Below are 19,295 nucleotides of genomic sequence, written 5' to 3'. Positions count from 1 at the left end.
CTCAGATAGATAACAGAAGCTTCCAATTTTTTTTTTTTTTTTTGGGGTCCGGTCGTGGGGCCTGAACTCTGGGCCTGGGCACTGTCCCTCAGCTCTTCAGCTCAAGGCTAGAGCTCTACCATTTGAGCCACAGCACCACTTCCGGCTTTTTTCTTTTTGCTTATGTGGTGCTGAGGAATCGAACCCAGGGCCTCGAGTATGCAAGGCAAGCGCTCTACCACTGAGCCACCTTCCCAGCCCCGCTTCCAATATTTTTAGAGAAGCAAAATATTTCCAAAATTTGCTTCCATCAAAAAAGGTAGTTTAGTCTTTTATATACTTATGAGTTGTTATCACCTTCTTGCCATAGTATTTTCAAGTAAACAATAACTGGTAAGTGAATCGATGCTTTTCCATAGGAACCAACTCATGTATTCCAGTGTAGACAGGTAGACATAAAGGGTCTTAAGTGGTCCTTGAAGCTTATTAGCAGAATTTAAATCTTTTTTTTTTTTTTTTTTGTCAGTCATGGGCCTGAACTCTGGGCCTGGGAACTGTCCCTCAGCTCTTCAGCTCAAGGCTAGTGCTCTACCACTTGAGCCACAGCGCCGCTCCCGGCTTTTTCTGCTTATGTGGTGTTGAGGAATTGAACCCAGGGCCTCAGGCATTCGAGGCAAGCACTCTACCACTGAGCCACCTTCCCAGTCCCAAAATTTAAATCTTGATTCTCATTATTCAGACCGCAAATCCATGGTGGGGTTATGAGAATACAGAAAGTGCTTTGGGATGGAACTTTTAATTTCTTAATAGAAAAATGAAAAAATCACATATAGGAACTGTTTTGGATAAAAAGTAACAAATATTGTTTCCTCCAATGAAGCCACCTACTAGAACTGCTCACAAAATACTCCAGTAATTATTAATATAATAGATAAAATAGCTGGTAAGTCACTAAACTCTTAAAGTGTTTGAACACTTAATTGTTGACGTTTGTTGTTTATCAGCCTGCCAAAGTATATTGCAAAGGAAGGGGAATCTAAAAGAGAGCAAAACCAGTAGGGATAAGTACTCCATGTGTTTTCCTGAAACACAAGCATTGTTTATTCTTTACCATAGTTAACTTGAAGTACTCTAATGATGAAGCACTCAATTGTACTATGACCTCCTTGAGTGATGTGCAACTTGGTTCCTCTCTCATTTTTTCCTTTTAATTTGAAAATGTGAGTGTGTGATCTTCAGTGTGTTGTCATAAGCTAACTTTAAATGAATTTAAGAAATTTTCTGAAAAGTATTTCTAATCCATTGAAATAAATCACTTACAATTATATAAAAAAAGAGACAGTAAAGAAAGCACAAAGGGCCTGACTGGAATTCCAATTGCAGTGTCTTTCTCAGGACAAGATGCTTCAGGTCTAAGAGGAAAAGCAAGCTAGTAGCTATTTATTGATTCACTATAGGCAGAGTTAAAATATCATGATTTGGTTTGATAATTCATTAAATAGGAATGTTCATTGCCAGATTTGGGGCAAATTGTAGAGACAGAGAGGAAGAGATCCAAAGACTAGAGCATAATGTCTGCTTACCTGTGTTTGATATTGTTACTGATGGTGCAAATTATACCTGACAGTATTTATGGCATTGCCTTTACTATAGCTGTTATGTTACTTATCCATATTAAAGGTTACTCATTAAAATAGCATTTTGGAAGATTTGAGCTATTACTTTTAATCCTAACATAGTTTTTCATATTACTTATAACCAGTTAAAATGGTCTCCTCAGTATAATACATACATTATGGTGTTCAGAATGATTTAAAGTTACAATATTGGGTATAGCTTATTTATTTACTAATTTATTTGCTTGGTTGATCTTAGGCCTTGTGTTTGTTAGGCAGGTACTTTGTTTGGGAGTCAAACCCCCAGAATTAAATTCTCTTTATTTTGATAATTTAGGTTTTAATGTCCCTTCCTTTCCTTCTCTGAACTACCTCCCACTAAATTTTGATCTCATGTCCTTCAAGAAAATTTCAACTTCTTGATGTCAACATCTCTACTTTCTGAAGATTGACACACTTGCTGGACTTTTTGATCAGTGTTTTTTCTGACTAGATTGTATTAAACATTATGCATTGCCTAAAACAGGATTCTGAATATTTGGGTTCAATAGCTATTTTTCAATCAAGCAGTGGACCAGAGTCTCCTGTTTTATGTCAGTCAACAGAATCTCCTGTTTTATGTCAGCTGTTTAGACTGGCTGGAAAGTGGGCAATGTGCTATGGTAGCTTCCCATTGTCTCTTGCATGGTAAGCATCTCCTATCTTGAGCCATGCTCCTGATAGAAATGTAGGAAGCAGCTGCCACCCACTCGGTCTGTACTGCTAGTGCTCATTGCTTGGGATGTCCTGATCACATTTTTCTGTTTCCTCCATGATAATGGAAGAGACAAAGAGTTAAGAGTAATGTCTTACTCACTACCAAGCACATTTATTGTTACCTAGTTAAAATTAAAGTTGCCAACAATTGGTAGTTATTACAGTCCTTGAGAGTAAGCTTATCTGGTACGTACTATGCTAAGCACTTTATAGGTAATTTGTTATTCCTTACACTATTGTATCTTGCAGGCACTGTTACCTATTCATTTGGAAGATAAGAAGATGGACAGCAAAAGCACTGTGAAGAATCTGCTGAAAACATAAACACATGGGCCAAAAAGGTAAAGAAGAGATTGAAATTAAGCTGTAACAGCTCCAAAGACAAGTTGTCAACTGAAACTACCTCTTAATACTACCTCTTAAATTGTTTAAATTCAGTTCATCTTGATATTCACAAGGAAGCTATGTTTGAAGTCTTAAGAGAAAGAGACACAAGTCATTTTAGACAAACAAAGGGAGTCTACAGGCTAAGTAAGTAGACAGCATCATGCCTTTGATGATGGGAAGAAGGAAGAGGAGAGTGATGCAGCACGTTTCTCCTCAATGCAGTAATTTAAACAGGGTGCCTGTGAGTTGGTGAAGCAATGGGCCATGAGTGGTATTGGTGGTCGGTGACAGTGCCAAGTTGCCTAGTATCAGTTTCTCATAATGCATTGTAAAGGCAGATAACCTGGCTTGGCACAATGTCTAACATATGCCAATGCTCCACCAATTGTGATAGCCAGTCATTGCTACCATTTGACTGTATTTCAAGTACAGGGGTCAGGACCCTAGAGCTTATTTATTCTTATGGAGCCAAAGTTATAAAGTAGCAATAATCTCACCTAAAAAGCCTGGTTCCACCTCAGGGTTAACATCTCCCATACTCAACCTGGGACATGGAGCTGCCACCCTGCAAGAATATTTAGTCCCCAAAGAAGAACAAGCATTGCCTGGCATGGTGCGAATCCTTCTCACATGGCTCATGCCATTTCTGCGAGTAAGTCATGTCTGTTTCCATTTCTCTTACCCATTAACCCACACGAGGACCTCTGCGGCTAATTGAATTCGCCAGGAGGCTGCCTTGTGTGATTAGATGTCCTGCAGCCTGAATACAGAGGAAGAAGGGAGCCAGCAGAGAGGCAAACATCTTGGTGAGTGCAATTCAATTTGCTGCTAAATTTAATCTGTACATTTCTGGTTTCTATTCTCATTCACCACCTGCAGTGGTATGTTTAAAATACTCTCGACACATCAGCAAGGTGGGCAGTGTGCCAAGATCAAGGCTGCCCACTTTGCTCACTTTCTCTTCATCATACACACACACACACACACACACACACACACACACACACATATCCCTAGTGACTATCAGGTAGCATTTTTCCTTTTCTATCTACATCTGAGATTTCCATTGCACAAAAAGAGGGCTGTGGTATCTGTTCCAATTGCAGTCCCTGTAAAAGATGATAACAACCTAGAGCCTCACCCAACTCTGCTCTGTCCCAAAGAAATTTACTTCTGGGATCCTCAGGTTTCAAAGAGTCATTTCAGATTGCAAGAAACTTTGAATGTTATACAATGTATTCAAAACTTCACTTTGTAACTTGTTGAATTGAAGACTTGTGAGAGTATAATTAAGTACATATCAATTTTCATGTAAAATTTCCTTTTGGCGTATTTTTGGCAGCTATTTTCATTGATGTGACTTATACCATTATTTTAGTTCAATGGACAGTTCACAGATGCTAGGTCTTGTATCTAGAGTGGCTGACAGGGCCACTGGTCATGTGTGGGCTTCTGTGGAAGGCAAATAAGTCACCGTATTTCATGTCAGCCTACCAATTTGAAATTTCATAAATCAGAAGCAAAAGCTGTAGTGCAATGGCTCAGAGCAAGGCTATGATATCGGGGTGAAGTCTATGTTTCCAGAGCTTCAGTTTCTCCCATTTGTAAAGTTCGAGTGGTAACACTATGTACTAACTATTACTACTTAACTAGCTTCTGTGGTGGTTTTGTAACATATCAACTTGGTGAGATTAATAACTTTTGCTGGATTCTCTTCCCTGCATGCTATGAGTTAGAGCCAAGAAGCTGTGCATTGTTAGGGGGAGAACTTGATGGGGCAGATGAAGTGCCAGTCAATTTGTATCTCACATGCATGGCTGCTTACCTGCTGTCTCACTAACTGGTGAAGGTAAGGATCAGATCTAAGCAGCTCCCCTGTCCCCTGGCTCCACCTTGAGCTTCTCTGACTCTGAGGCTGTCTGTGTTTGTTTAGAGCCAGGAGGATCAGAATAAAGATCAGAATAAAAATATTGCTGAGTTTTGGCTCATCCAGCTTGGTGTTGGCCTTCCTGACTTTTTCCCCTTCTTGACCACACTCTAGAAGCAATGTGAGGATAACCAGCACCCACATTGTAGCTCATCAAATCCCTTTCCATACATTTACACTAGTCTGTTTCTCTTATCAAATCTCAACTGAATGTGGGACAAATGCAGCAGCGAAAACTACTAGACACTTGATGAAAGTGTGGGTGGGATGGGAGAGAAAAACTGGGAGAAAGTGAGGGAAGAGGTGACACTATTCAAAAAGAAGTGTACTCATTACTTGATTTATATACCTGTAACCCCTATAACTTTACAATAAAGCTCAACTAGAACAGCATCTATTGTTAAATTACATCAGTTAAATGAGACTCCTGACAAGCATACAGCCAGGGCCTGGTCTATATTAAGTGTTTGCTAAACATCTCTATTATAATCCCAAAAGGTAGATATCATATGACAACAGAAATCTAAGTCCAGCTCCTGACACAAAGCAGATGCTCATTCGACAGACTTGTTGAGTGTTTGTCATCACAAGAGAAACAAGACTATATGTGGCAATACATGGGAGTTGAGGAGGAGGTTATGAAATTAGTTTAGTAATGGAACATCTATATTTAAGAAAACCATTTTAAACAAATGTAATTTATTACTTCAAATCTCTGAAATGGTCACCTAGGGAAACGTCATACACTAAATTTAAAGAATGGCTGAGTATGACCCTTTGCACAGTTAGATATAATAAATACATTTAAATAAAAATAGCTGTTTCTATGGTACCTGAGAATAAAACTATTCTCTTAAGTGCTTTGTACATTCTGCCAGACTTCTCTCAGTCTGTCTATGCTCTGATTCCCTCTGTGTCCCTTTTCCCCATCTAATCCTCTGGACACCATCAAGTTTCATATCCATCTTCAGCCATTTATATCATGGTGGCCATGCTAGCTATTGTCTTCAGTCTAGACTGTGCCATTTAACCATCTGAACAGAATCCATTAGTTGTGAATCTACATGTTTGAGAGAATAGCCAGGAGAACTTATTTTTGTTCTGGAGAATGCAATTATAATACGTGAATATATAATACATGTGAAAATAGAACTGGGAAAATTGAAGGGACGGGTGGAGTTGAGAGAGATGGGAGAAAAAGATAAAAGGGGTGACGTTGATCAAAATGTATGACACTCAGGGTGAATTGAAGTCCCTTTGTATAACTACTTAAAGATAATAAAAATAAAATTGTAAAAAAAAAGACATTTGAGACTTGAGCTGCAAAGTAACAGGGCCTAGAATGGTAGAGGGCTGGTCAGGCATACTTCTCTTAAGGTCTCTATAGGCCTCTCTGTGTGGACTAAGCATGGCTGGCTTCAGAATAGCTCTATTTCTCATGAATTTGGTCAGATTTGAAGAGAAAGTTACCAGAGGTCTGATAACAACTACAGCTATGTTTTTTGGACTCAGTCTCTGTCAACTCAGAACATAGTTTCCACCACATTTTTATTGGTCAAGACAATTATAGTGGCCAGTCCAGAGTTTCAAACAAAAGAAAATCAGGCTTCAGCTCTTATCGGGAGAAATAGAGAATTTGTGGCTCTCTTTAACCTATGCTTTCTTGAGAAACAGAACCAATAGTAACCAGTTGACTATACATGAACTTGCATATAAATGAGAGACTTGCTCCTATGGATGTGAGGGCTGGGAGGTCCCATGATCTGTAGACTGATGACCCAGGAAAGCTGACACTATACTTCAGTCTGACTCAGAAAGCCTGAGAACAAGGGGGGCTAATGGTGGAAATCTCAGTCTGAGGGTAGGAAAGGAGAAGATGTAATATCCCCACTTGAAAGGGGAAATTCCTGAATTATTCATGATTTTACCTTTTGTTCTATTTGGGCAGGTCTTCAATCCATTGAGCTCCATTGCAGAGAAAACCTACTTCCTTAAGTCCCCTCAAATATGGTACATCAGGAAACACCTCATAGACACACAGAGAAATCATGTCCGAACAGCAATCCAGTCAATTGGTGGCCCAGTCAAATCAACATATACAGCAAATAGTATCATATACTACTTTTGACTCTGCTGTTTACCACCTACTCTTTTTGACCATTTCTCCTTTCTGTCATCTTTTTATTTCAGTGTGCCTTCTGACTGAGGCCTCAGACATTTTTTAAAAATAATTTTTTTATTGAGATTGATTACATAAATTTCACCAATTTCACAGTTTCGTGGGATTGTGATACTTAAAGTCACAAACACACTTTAACCTTCATAAAGCAAATTGTCATTATCAGGGTCTATGAAGTTTGTGAATTCTATAAACTTTACATACAACTATTTCTTCCAAATCAGGTGATATGTACATTTCTTTCCTTTTGCTGAGTGTAAATTGTTCCTTCTTTCCCTCTTATTCCCTCCCTTCCATCTCTGCCCTTGAGTTGCTTTAGTTCATTTTCATCAATGTTCAGTGCAGCTGATGGCCCCTCTGTTGTATTTTTTCCCATTTCCCTCTGATTCTGTGCCCTCCTCCTAACTTCCCTCAGATGTGCACATGTAGACTGCAGACTTTTGATTATTATTTTCTTTTTCTCCTAGGTGTGTATCATTCCCACACAGTCTGCACTTCCTAGTCCAGCATGTCATCTTCTTAAAGAATTTCTTCATTTAACTTCCCGTCATAGATTGTGAACAAAATCTATGTTGGGACAATCCAAACTCTAATCAAGGCCATTCCTTTGTAGACCATGGAGAGCACTATTCACATGGTCTAAGGGATCTGAGATGCCTCCCCAAACCAACATGTTCTAGATCCATTCTCTGTGGCTGCAATGCCAGGCTTCTCTACTCTTCTGGTACAACCCTTGTTCCATCCCATGACTTCCTTCTTTCATTCTCAGATGGTGCTCTTGTTTTCTACTTTACAGAAAACCCAAGGCTCTATCAACTTCTTAACTCAGCTTTTGAAAGAGTAATTTGTCTGAAACAGAACCCATTAGTACTTGGCTCTGACTTTCGCTCAGTGGCAGTGAAGGAGGTGATACCCCATCTTGCCTTGGGCTAAACTCTGCTTTAGTGCTCTGCTCCAATTCATGAACTTCATTCCTCTGCTAAATCCTTACTTTTCCTGTATCTGCAGCGCCTTGCTTTTTAAGGCTTTCCTTTGATCATTTAGCACTATGAACAACAACAATCGATAATGTTTGAATATTCTCAATAGGTCAGGCCTGTCTAGGCACCTGCCATCTTGGATTTATTGAATATTAACAATAACCCTCTGTAGTTGGTCTGTTTATTTCGTCTGTCATAGCTGAGCAAAATAAGATGGTGAGAAGTCCCTGGTGCATGATTTTCTCCCCATGAGTCTGGCCACTCCTCATTTATTCTTAGCATTTCTTGTCTTACTGCCTCACTCTTCTCTTCATAGTTCTTGTTTCTAGGCTTGTGTCTAAATCTTTTTACCCCTCTGTGTGTCCCTAGGTGGGACACTAAGGTTCTCAAGTGCAAGCTCTATGCTGATGACACTTCTTTTTTTCTTTTTTCTTTTTTTTTGGGGTCCGGTCATGGGGCCTAAACTCTGGGTGATGTCCCTCAGCTCTTCAGCTCAAGGCTAGCATTCTACCACTGGAGCCACTGCGCCACTTCCGGCTTTTTTTTTTGCTTATGTGGTGCTGAGGAATCGAACCCAGGGCCTCAGGCATGCAAGGCACGGGCTCTACCACTGAGCCATCTTCCCAGCCCCTGCTGATGACACTTCTATGTACTCTTCTGGCTCTGATCCCTGCTGTAGACTCCTGCCCCACTCATGAAAGAACTGGCTGGAGATTCAGTTGCCTAATAACCATAGTCACCCTGTTGGTGGGATTTGGAGGGAGCCAAAGAAAAGCTAGAGAAGGTGAAGAGTGTAATTGTGCGACAAAATCCTTTGGAAGCTGGAGAGAACCAAGGTCAGTGCTGAATATTGATTGGAAAGACAAAGTCTTAGGTTAATTGTATCATCTGTCAGGTGGTCTGTGCAGGAGTATATACTGTACTACATGTTATTAAGTGACACAATTGACATGCCCCCCCACCCTGGGAACCTCAAATAAAATCTATACAAGTCCATCCTAGTCACTTTCTCTTTGCAAACTTGTTGTTCTTTTTTGTCTCTGAGTCATTGAGTGGCTCCATAGTCCACCTGGTCATCCAAACAAAATCATGGTTCATGTGTTCTTTTGCTTCCCAATTAAAATGATTCCCTAAATCCTGTGGATGGCATTTTCCAATTAGATGTTGAGGTAACTCAGGCCTCTCCCATCATTTGCACTACATTAAGTCAGGCCACGACCCTAGTTATGACCTGTGGCTTGTGTGGACTCTTTCAAGAGCCTCTTGATTCATTTCACAGCTGCTATCTGACTGTCTTAAGAGTGCCCTCTCTAGAATGCAAATATGATCACATTACTCCTCTTCTCTCTTTTAGAAATCCTTCAACAATTTCTATGGCTCACTGGATGAAATCCAATAATAACAAAGCTTGTAAAGCTCTTCATTATCTAGCTCCTGACCTCTCCCTCCCGCTCCATACTTTCCGAACCTGTCCATGGATCCTAAGCCAGAATTAAATAGAGCACCTTGCTGGTCCCCAGCACTCAGACTCACCTGCTTTCCCTTTGTCCTGGTGTCCCTCTGGCTAACTCCCCACTGGGCCTACATCCCTACTCTACATCAGTTCCTCCCACAAGCATCTGATCTGTCCATCAGGATTAGGTTCCTTCTCAGTGCACCAAAGTTCCCTGAACTGTAGGAGAAAGATATTATTCTCAGCAGGACTGTAAGTTCCTAGAAGGCAGGCTGTAATATTTATTTGTGTAAGCCCATGATAGAGCACAAAGTCTTCTATTTTATACAGGGCAGAGAAAAGTTTATCAGATGATGAAGCCTTCTTGAGGAGTCATGATTCTTTAAAACTCTGCTCAGGCATCTATCCACTAGGCAGGACTTCTGTTCTCAAGGAAATATAATTACTATCTTTTCTATGATACTTCCAAACACAGTGTTTATCTCACTTATACTATTATTACTAATAACAATAGCAATAGCAACTGAATGTTTACACATGCAAATATATATGTAACTATATAAATAGGTAAAGTAGCTGCTAATTGTTACTACTGAGTAAGATTTCATCTCTTCCCATCTTTTCAACACCTACTGCCATGGCTTTAAGTGTAATATGCCCTCACCCAAACACATATTGAAGCTTATTTTCTCAATATTGTGATACTGAAAGGTGATAGATTTCTAACAGGTGGGAACTCATGGCTGGTAATTGGAACATGGGGCACTTCCAAGGGAGGGAATAACACTAGGTTAGTTCTCATGATAGTGAGTTGTATTGAAGTGAAGTTATCCCTTGTACTTGGTCCCTTCTGACTGTGGTTGCTTCTCTTCCTGCTTCTCCATATGTTCTGGTATCGCTAGGGTACCCTTACTAGAATGCTAGAGCTATGTAGTTTAGATTTTCTAGCCATTGCAGTCAGAAGTCAAATAAATCTCTTTACTTCATCAATTACCTAGCCTCAGGTATTTTGTTATAGCAACACAGACTAGACTAAAACATCTATGAAGTAGGAACCATAATGATTTGTGTTTTATGTAACCAAATGTTTTAAGATATTTCTGCTAGATACAAGGGGATATGGTATGAACAAAAAAAGGCAAAATCTGTGCCTCTTGACGTTGGTAGTCTAGTAGGAGGGATTGATATTGAATGAATACTTTCAGAAATAATAATAAAACCTTTCTCAATAGCTTGTCAGACAATTTTCCAAGTGTTTCATATATATATAATTTTATTTAATCCTTAAAAATATAAGGACTATAGAAATGATAGTATTCTCTTCCTATAGGAGAATATGACACAGTTTGGCAGTGATTGGAAGCTTACCCCACATCCCAGCCAATAAAGGGATGATGGGACTTGACCCTTTTGGTTGTGTAGCATTTCTTGGGCTTTTGAGGTAGGGCATGCTCTCAGGACATCACAAGGGCCAGGCTAACCAGGGTGAAGGAGGAAGGAAAGCCTCCCAAAGGTCAAGACATTTCATGACTCCCCTTCTGGCTACTGCCATTGCCCTTTCAGTATCTAAAAACAGTGACTGCCTTGGGAAGCTGAATATGGGCATGGCCACAGAGCCTTGAGAAAAGCTTACCACCTCACTAGCTTAGAACCTGCTTTGTCTGTGAGCTATAATAGCCCCAGCAATTTTCTATCAAAGTAAAACCTGGGTTTTTGCCATTATGTGCCAGCAGGTGTCACAATTTACCCAAGATGAGTGCGATGGTTCCTTAATCCCAGGAATCTGCCTAAAGGACCAACTCTGTCATCTCATCTTCCATTGCTATTCTTCTCACCTATGTGGAACTGAGGTGGTGGACAGTCTTTCAAAGCATTGGCTGTATTAATCTTTTTCTTGGCCTTTTGGAACATTGGGAACCACCATGTGCGTTGTATTTTCTCTATTGCTGAGAGGGAGGCATCTTCTCACCATTGGTATCCCATAGGTAGCCTTTGCCTTCCAGAGTTCTAGTTTCATGACTACCAGGGCCACACTAAGCCCCAGTACTGTTCTCCCTCTGCCCCGTAGAAGTATGTTTCTTATTATTGATTATAAAACTCCCTGCCTTGCCTTTCCCAGGGCCTCTAGATTAGTCTGTGTTCCACACAATCTCTTTCCCTTCCTGCCAGTGGTTCATCACATCAGGGAGGGTATTTCAGGAGGCAATATAGCTGGGAACTGAGGATGGGGAACCTTCACACAGGCTGAAGGAATGAGGTGGAAGGGAAGGAGGCAAGGCTGCGAATGGAGAATAGAATAAGCCTTACTCTGTGTGTTGGATAGCTGATTGGCTGGCCTGTCATTCCCTGTCAATCTGACTTGAGAATGGGAGGGAAGGAAGGAGGGAGGGAAGAAAGGAAAGAAAGATTTCAAGGTCACATTCTGTTCTGAATGCAAATGATATAGTGTTCATATTAAGATCAGGACTTCATATACTTTGAGAAGACACATAAGAGAAAGAGGAGGACAGAACTAACATTTGTCCAATACTAGTAAATCCTGTCCTCTTCCTTTTCTTCCTCTTCTTCCTTCTCTTCCTCTTATCTGTCTTTGCTGGTAATAGGGCTTGAACTCAGGGGGCTCTCTATCACTAGAGCCACTGCTCCACTTCCAGCCGTTTGGTGATTAAATTGGAAAATAGAGTCTCACAGACTTTCCTGCCTGGGGTGGCTTTGAACTGTGATTACAGGCATGAGCCATTGGTGCCCAGCTCAGAATTCACCCAGAACTGGACCATCTGACTCTACTTTGCCTTAAAAGGGAGGTTCTGTTCTTCCAACCTCCCCTGTAGAAGGGGTCAATGGATAACAAAATTGATAATAAACATCTGCCATAGCCATTTGAATTGCATTTTCTCCTCAAAATGGACAGATGCTAATGCCATTTCAATATTATAGATGAGACTATTCATTTCCTTAGGAAAATAAATCGAATGGTAAAACAGCTAGTTTCTGAGAGAGTCAAAATCTAAATCTTAAGTCATTTGTGATCCCAAAGTACCTGTCCTTCATGTGGGCCCTGTTTTTGGCCACATTCATGTGTCCAAAACTATCTGTGAAGAATCCTGTCTGCAGCCCAGAGAGCAAACTTCTGAAAATCCTGGGTTTCCTGTGGTGTCCTGGGCTGGAGGAGGACAGAGAAAGCACACAGGAGCCAAGACAGAAAATTAAGCCCTTCCTTTGTTCTAAATAGTCCCTAAATAGGGTTGGACATGCAGCTCAGAGAGGGTGTCTTTTAATCGGTAGAGAATAAAAGGATCTGGAAGTGTGAGCTGTTGGGCTGTTGGAATTGCTCTGTGAAGAATGCCACAGGTCACAGGCTCTCTGCTGTCTCGCAAATGGGAGGCTGACAGGCCCCGATTCATGAAGGAGCAAATATGGGAAATAAAAGGCTTAGTTAAGTTTGATTGAATGGCATTTCCCATGGAGCCGGAAATGACAAGTAGCTATTTTCTATCAATCACACCTCAGGTAACTATTTTAAAGGCAAATTGTCCCTTTTGACGATAAAAGCGGAATGGAGGGTAGGGAGGAAGAAAGAACATTTCTGGGTGGAGGCTTGTGCTCTTAGTCTAACTGCATGGGGCTATTTGGAAGACTTCAGAATGGAAATGCCAGGGCCTCAGATGGAAGGAGGCAGAGAAAGGTGACTGTAAGTTAGCTGAAATTCTTAGCATGGGGGTCGAGGTTGTTGGAGACTCGCAGCCTCTTCTAAACAGGGAAAATAGCTCTTGGTCTTCTAGGTACACAGGGGTAATATCTTTCTCCTGCTGAGGCCACCCCTCATCTGCTCAGTCTTTCATATACGTTAGATATTAGAGGAATGAATTCCATTTCCCTTAGGCTTGGAAGATGGCAGATCTCAGGGATATGTTTGTCCTCTCTGTATAGCATTGGTCCAGTGTTGGGCTTTCTGTTTCAGTTTCATTTCAACTGTTCTGTTAGATGAGGTATTTCTTTGAGCTTCTGGAGCCCTTCTGTGGGCCAAACAAATGGTAGGAAAAGTAAATTACAGAGAAAAGACATTAAAGCAAATGTAAGTTAGAGAAGCTGTTTTGAGGGACTCCCAGGAAACTTGTTTTAGCTTTGCATACATGGCCTTTTCTAGTCTGGCTCTAGACACATAATTTGCCTTCTTACAAGTGATCTTTCACTCAAATAGCTCTATCTGTGCCCTCAGAGTCTTGATATAGTTTGCATGCTCACCCTATTTTTTTCTTGGTATAGACCATGGATACCCCATGGTCTCACTGGACATTTTGTAAAAATTGTACTTATGTTATAAGATAAATCATCCTAGGAGACACATTTTAAAATATAGAATATTGAAGTCTTTTTATACAGTTAACAGGCTGCAAGCTGCCAGTTGTTACAAAGGCCGGCAGCACGCAAATACACATAACACAGCTAGGAAACATGCTAAAGAGGAAAGAAATAACAAAAACAATACCAACAACCCAATTCAGATCCAAATGGAGAGCTGAATTGGGACTCCATGATGACTGGAGATGAGCCAGGAGATAGGACACAGGTCATGAACATGGAGACAACATGGCATGGAGTGCGGTGGCTAGGCTGGTCCGCGCTAAATAGGTCGGCATAGGGGGCAGATCCTCAGGAAATTCCCGGCCAGGCACTGGACTGACAGATTCAGTAACCTATCAGCTAAGTGCTTGCCTCTGCCTCCTGGGGTCCCAGCACATCCATTACCTGGGAGGCAGGTGATGGGGCAGTTTCCTTCCCCCAGCATGAAGACAAGATGCCAGACCCTGCCATCCACCATGTGATCAATATGGCGCCTGACAGACCTGGCCTCTTTACTTTACCTATAAGATTATCTTGGGGCTTGTTGAAGCTCCCTTTCCTGGACTCTGACCCCAAGGGCTCATGGATTGAAAGAAACTTTAGTAGACAGAGCCTAGATGGAGGACGTAGGTTATGGAGGGAAGGTGTATTTGAAGATCATATTAGGACCCTGGTTTCCTCCTCTCTTCTTCCTCTTCTTCTTCTCTCCTTTCCCCTCATTTCCTTTTTTCTTGCTCTTCCTTCCCTCCCTTCCTTCTCTCTTTCCCTCCCTCCTGATATCCTTTGTTAATATTACTTTTGCTTTCTTTTTTAATTTTTTGGAGGGGGGTATCTGAGACTTTTACTCACTGTCTAACACTACACTCAATCAACTGAGTCACACCTCTAACCCCAAGGGTTGGTTATTTCTTCCCTCCCTCCCTCCCTCCCTCCTTCCCTTCCTCTTTTCCTTCCTCCCTTCCTCTTTTCCTTCCTCCCTTCCTACCTTCCTTCCTTCCTTCCTTCCTTCCTTCCTTCCTTCCTTCCTTCCTTCCTTCCTTCCTTCCTTCCTTCTTTCCCCCTCCTCCTCCTCCTCCTCCTCCTCTTCCGCCTCCTCCTCCCAGCCCAGTCACCAGCATGTAGGCAGCTTTGATCTACCTGCCCTCTGACATGAAGTTCTGTCTTGCCACAGCCACAGATCATGGACTGAGACTATTTGCCAAAATAATCTTTTCTCCTTTTAAGTTGTTTATGTCAGATGTTTTGTCACAATGATGCAAAACTCATAGCTTGACTTGGTGTGCCTACAGTAAGATATCTAGGAATGTATGATTTAAGCAGAACCCAGGAGATTTTGACATGGCTGACATTAGAGCCCCATAACACCACCATAGGATATGGGAATCACCTTGCCATAGAAAAATTTCTGTGATAGAGTAATTGTTTTAACTAGTCCGTATTCCCTGCAATTACAGTGCTTTTGCTTGGCACAGATCATAGCTCTGGAGCTAAGCACAAAGCCTGGCACAAAGAAGGCCCTCATACAACTCTCAAGAGTCAAGGAGGGAAGGCATCCCTTTACTGACCTTTCATAGACAGACACTGGAGGCCCTTGGACATACAGTAGCTCTCAGATGTAGGCGTAGAGGAAGACTTAGATTCCAGATGCAATGAGTTTGTAGAAAAGAGGAGAAGAAGGAAGGATATAAGCATTTTGTGTTTTATCTTTTTATGCTCTGTTCTGTTTGTTTAGATTTTATCCTTGGCTAGTTTGACCCGCATTGCTTTGAGTATACAGTAGATATATTTGGAGAATCTCTAAGGTCATACTTGAAAAAAAATGTCCTCAAGTTCTATTGCCACCTCAGACTCCAGAAAGGATAGAATAATGTTTGTATGAAATAACTTCAACTCTCAGTCATAATGCAACCTGAAATGTATATCAAGTTTTCTTTCCAAAATTAGGACCAAGAGATCCAGATGTTGTTGGATGTAAAAGGGTAGGGGAGTTGGGAGATTATGTTGCAACTACAGTGAACATCATGGCAACACAAAGCTCCATTCAAATTGATTTTATGAGTTTCTTGGAAGGAAGAGTCTTGCAGAGAAAGTGTGTGTGTGTGTGTGTGTGTGTGTGTGTGTGTGTGTGTGTGTGTGTGTGTGTGTGTGTATGAGAGAGACAGAGACAGAGAGACAGAGACAGAGAGACAGAGAGAGATAGAGGCTAGTATTTTTATAGCTGAGACAAGAAACCATGGCATAATCCAGCTGGCTGGACAGAGGGCCAGCAGATCAAAGCTTTTCTAGGTCTTAGCTGACTCAACTGTATTTCCTACTATTGCATTCTATAAAGTACTCTCAATTCCTTGTAATCAGAACTGTTTGTCTTAAGCTAGCTTGACTCTGTTTCTTGAAACCTGAGACAGTGAGCAAATGAAAGGGCCTTTCCCTAAAGCCTTAGAATAAACAAGCCTATCTGCCTCCCCAATTTTCTTTGCCTGGGTTCCCCAGTATGCTGACATCTTGTATCTCTTTCATAAATCTTGACTTCTTTTCTATAAATTTCTGGACAAAAGTTGTTCTCTTTCCCGTTGCTGGTTTCATGTGTTGTTAAAATCTAGTGTTGCTCTTCAGTGAGGACATACTAAGCTTCAAGTTCAGAATAAAAAGATTCAAGTTTATTTGCATTTCTAGCCTTACAGTGCCTTGGAATAGGTTTTCCACTTGTCTCAAGCAAAACTCAATAAATGAGACAGTCCTCACACATCTTCAAGGGGCAGAACCCAGAGAAATGTGGGTTCTGAAGGCCACTCTTCTACTGTAAAAACTGTTCTGAAAGCAAAAGCACGTAAGATATAGGTCAAATTGAATCCATAAAAGTTGGCTGGAAATCTGAGCTGACTTGGCCAAAAGATACATTGATGTTTGCCAGCACTATCAACCAATCTGTCAATACATCAGACAATCCATTAAATTGGTACAACTTCACTGGCTGACAGAGAACATCAATAAAATACTGTGACTAGAAGCACGAGGTGCAAAGAGGGAGATTATAGGTTTAGAATCAGACACATCACCTTGAAGTCTGCTCCATTGCTTCTTTCTGTGTGTGTTAGAGCAAATTTATGTCACTCTTTTGGGCCTCTGTTCCCTTGCTTATAAATATAGCAAGATGAATAGCAGGTAGCTTGGACTGTCTATAGCAGAGAATTTATATAGCAAAGAGAACATATAAATGCCTCATATGTCTCTTCCCATCCCTCATTTCCTCATAATTAATATCTAAGGCTGAATAAAAGAGCTGAGGTGAGTCTCTCATATGATCTCATTAGAATTTATTTTTCCAAATAACTGCCAACCAACAGTCTATTTAACACTCAGGTCAGGTGTGGCATGGTGATATGTAGCTGTATTACCACAGCAAGTTAATATCTGCTAGCCTGAAGTTAGACCATCTGTGTTCTATGGATGCCCTTGGGGCTCTACTTTTTCTCATGCTAATGGCAAAAGAAGGATTCATCCCTGCTTGCAGGTTGTTGTGAAGTCTGTAGGAGAAAATCAGCAAGAAAGAGTAGGCAGTTGTATGTATTCACATAAGAAGGCTGCAGATGCTCCATTTGTTAGGAAATGGAAAGACTTGGAAAAAATTATATTAAGTGAAGTAAGCCAGGCCCAAAGAAACTTAGATCCCATGGTTTCCCTTATTTGCAGTAACTAGTATATGTCTGAGACAAGCAGAAAAGATCAGATAAGTTGATGTTAGGCTAAGTGAACCCCAAGATAAGGACTCAAATGGTTTTTCTTTCTTGCTATTGCTTCTAACTTATTTATTTTAGGTGATTGTTTTGTTGCTTTGTATGTTCCTCCCCCACAGTATAACCCTTGTTTTCACCGTATTTGCTGTTAGTATAATTTGAGGAAGGGAAGGGAAAAAACAAATTGTTAAAATAGGGATACAGGTGGACCATTGCAACAATGAAATGTACAAGATGCTATGTTGAAAAACGAACTTTGGTAGGGATGGGGGGGGGCGGGGAGATGGGAGGGCAAGGATGGTAAGGGGAAACAAAGGAGGAGGCAACAATGCTTGATAAGAAATGTACTCATTACCTTGCTCATGTAATTGTAATCCCTCTGTATGGTATTTTCACAATTAAAAGCCCTATTAGGGCTGGGAAGGTGCTTGCCTTGCATGCTTGAGGCCCAGGTTCAATTCCTCAGCACCACATAAGCGAAAAGAAAAAAGCCGGAAGTGGCGCTGTGGCTCAGGTGGTAGACCATTAGCCTTGAGCTGAAGAGCTGAGGGACAGCGCCCAGGCCCAGAGTTCAGGCCTACTACTGGACCCCCCCCCCCAAAAAAAAAACAACCCTATTAATAATAAAAAAAAGAAGGCTGCAGGTGGAAATGAATGCATTTACCCTGAAGCCATGTGAGCTTCTTGGTGGAAGTCAGAGCCTGGATCTGAAAAGCTATCAGCAGTGTGTGCTCTAATAATCAGGTGAAGGTGGAGATGCATCAGCAACTGAATGAGTTGTGCTAACTTTGATAATGATTTGCAACTTGCTGGTCAGGTGTTGGTAGACAACCATGTAGTCATCGTCTAGGAGTTCATTGGAAATGAAAGATTTGAACCTCTACCTGGGACCTGCAGACTGAAAGTGGGCATTATGAAAGATTCACAGATACCTGTAAATTTAAGAAGCATTACCACCGAGTAGAGCCTAGGAGACTAGTTTGAGGCTGGATTCTAATTATAACAGTGGTGCAAATCTTAATCCTAAGAAGTCCCACCCATCAGTTGGCGAGGATGAACCCCAATCCCCTCACCCCCCACCACTTAGTTCTCTCTTGGACAAGGCAGTCCCCCTCCAGCTGCTCTTTATTTCTACAAATGAGCCAGGTTTCAGATGAACTATAATAGGTTTGTTTCATTAGTATATTGATAGTAATTGGCTCATCAGAACTGAGAACATGGAAGAGTGGCAGGGGAGAAAGAAAAATCTTCTGGGAGGAATTCTCTCCATAGTTCTCCTTACAAAAGCTCTATTAGGAGTTTTATTTCCATTACTTTCCAGATCAGAAACATGCTGGTATGAGTGGTTAAGTAGTTTGCTAATTCCATGTGAAGGGTGGAGGTGGAATTTTGCTGAAGGCTTGTTTTTTTTTTTTTTTATTGTCAAGGTGATGTACAGAGGGGTTTCAGCTACATAAGTAAGGTAATAAGTACATTTCTTTTCAAACTTGTTATCCCTTCCCTCATTTACTTTCCTTCCCTCCAATTCCCCCACCCAAGTTGTACAAATCATTTCCAACATATGGTCTTGTGAATAGTGCTGTTGCATTGGTTCCCACCTTGTCCTTTCTCACCATTCTGTTGCTCCCCTTCTCTTCCCTAATTCAAACAAATGTATATATACAATACCAGGGCACCCAAATCAAATATGGTGACAACAGGGGATATATCATAGGGAGAAGAACACAAAAAAGAAACAAGAAATCACATAGTACATTAAAAACAACAGCAATAAAGAAAAACCTCTTGTGTTCATGTCTTGAAGTTCATTTCGCTTAGCATCATCTTATATAGTCATATATACATAGGTATTGATCTAGTCTGCTCATCTGCTAATTATACTAATTATTGCAAATAAGGGAAACCATGGAACCTATGTTTCTTTGGGTCTGGCTTACTTC

General features: G+C 41.0%; 1 long non-coding RNA gene across 1 annotated transcript; it reads right to left on the bottom strand.

The window, feature by feature from the left end:
• Positions 1–248: 248 nt before the first annotated feature.
• Positions 249–17,547, bottom strand: LOC122116413. The gene is made up of 4 exons (XR_006148960.1): positions 17,537–17,547; positions 7,812–7,818; positions 2,051–2,055; positions 249–387 (listed from the first exon to the last, which is right to left on the bottom strand). It is a non-coding gene; the product is annotated as an uncharacterized LOC122116413 (long non-coding RNA).
• Between the last annotated feature and the right edge of the window lie 1,748 nt (positions 17,548–19,295).

The sequence above is a fragment of the Dipodomys spectabilis genome, unplaced genomic scaffold (assembly GCF_019054845.1).
Source record: "Dipodomys spectabilis isolate Male_0828 unplaced genomic scaffold, ASM1905484v1 ptg000003l, whole genome shotgun sequence".
Classification (NCBI taxonomy): domain Eukaryota; kingdom Metazoa; phylum Chordata; class Mammalia; order Rodentia; family Heteromyidae; genus Dipodomys; species Dipodomys spectabilis.
Note: the sequence above shows the minus strand (reverse complement) of the source record. Positions and strands in the feature narration are given on the sequence as shown.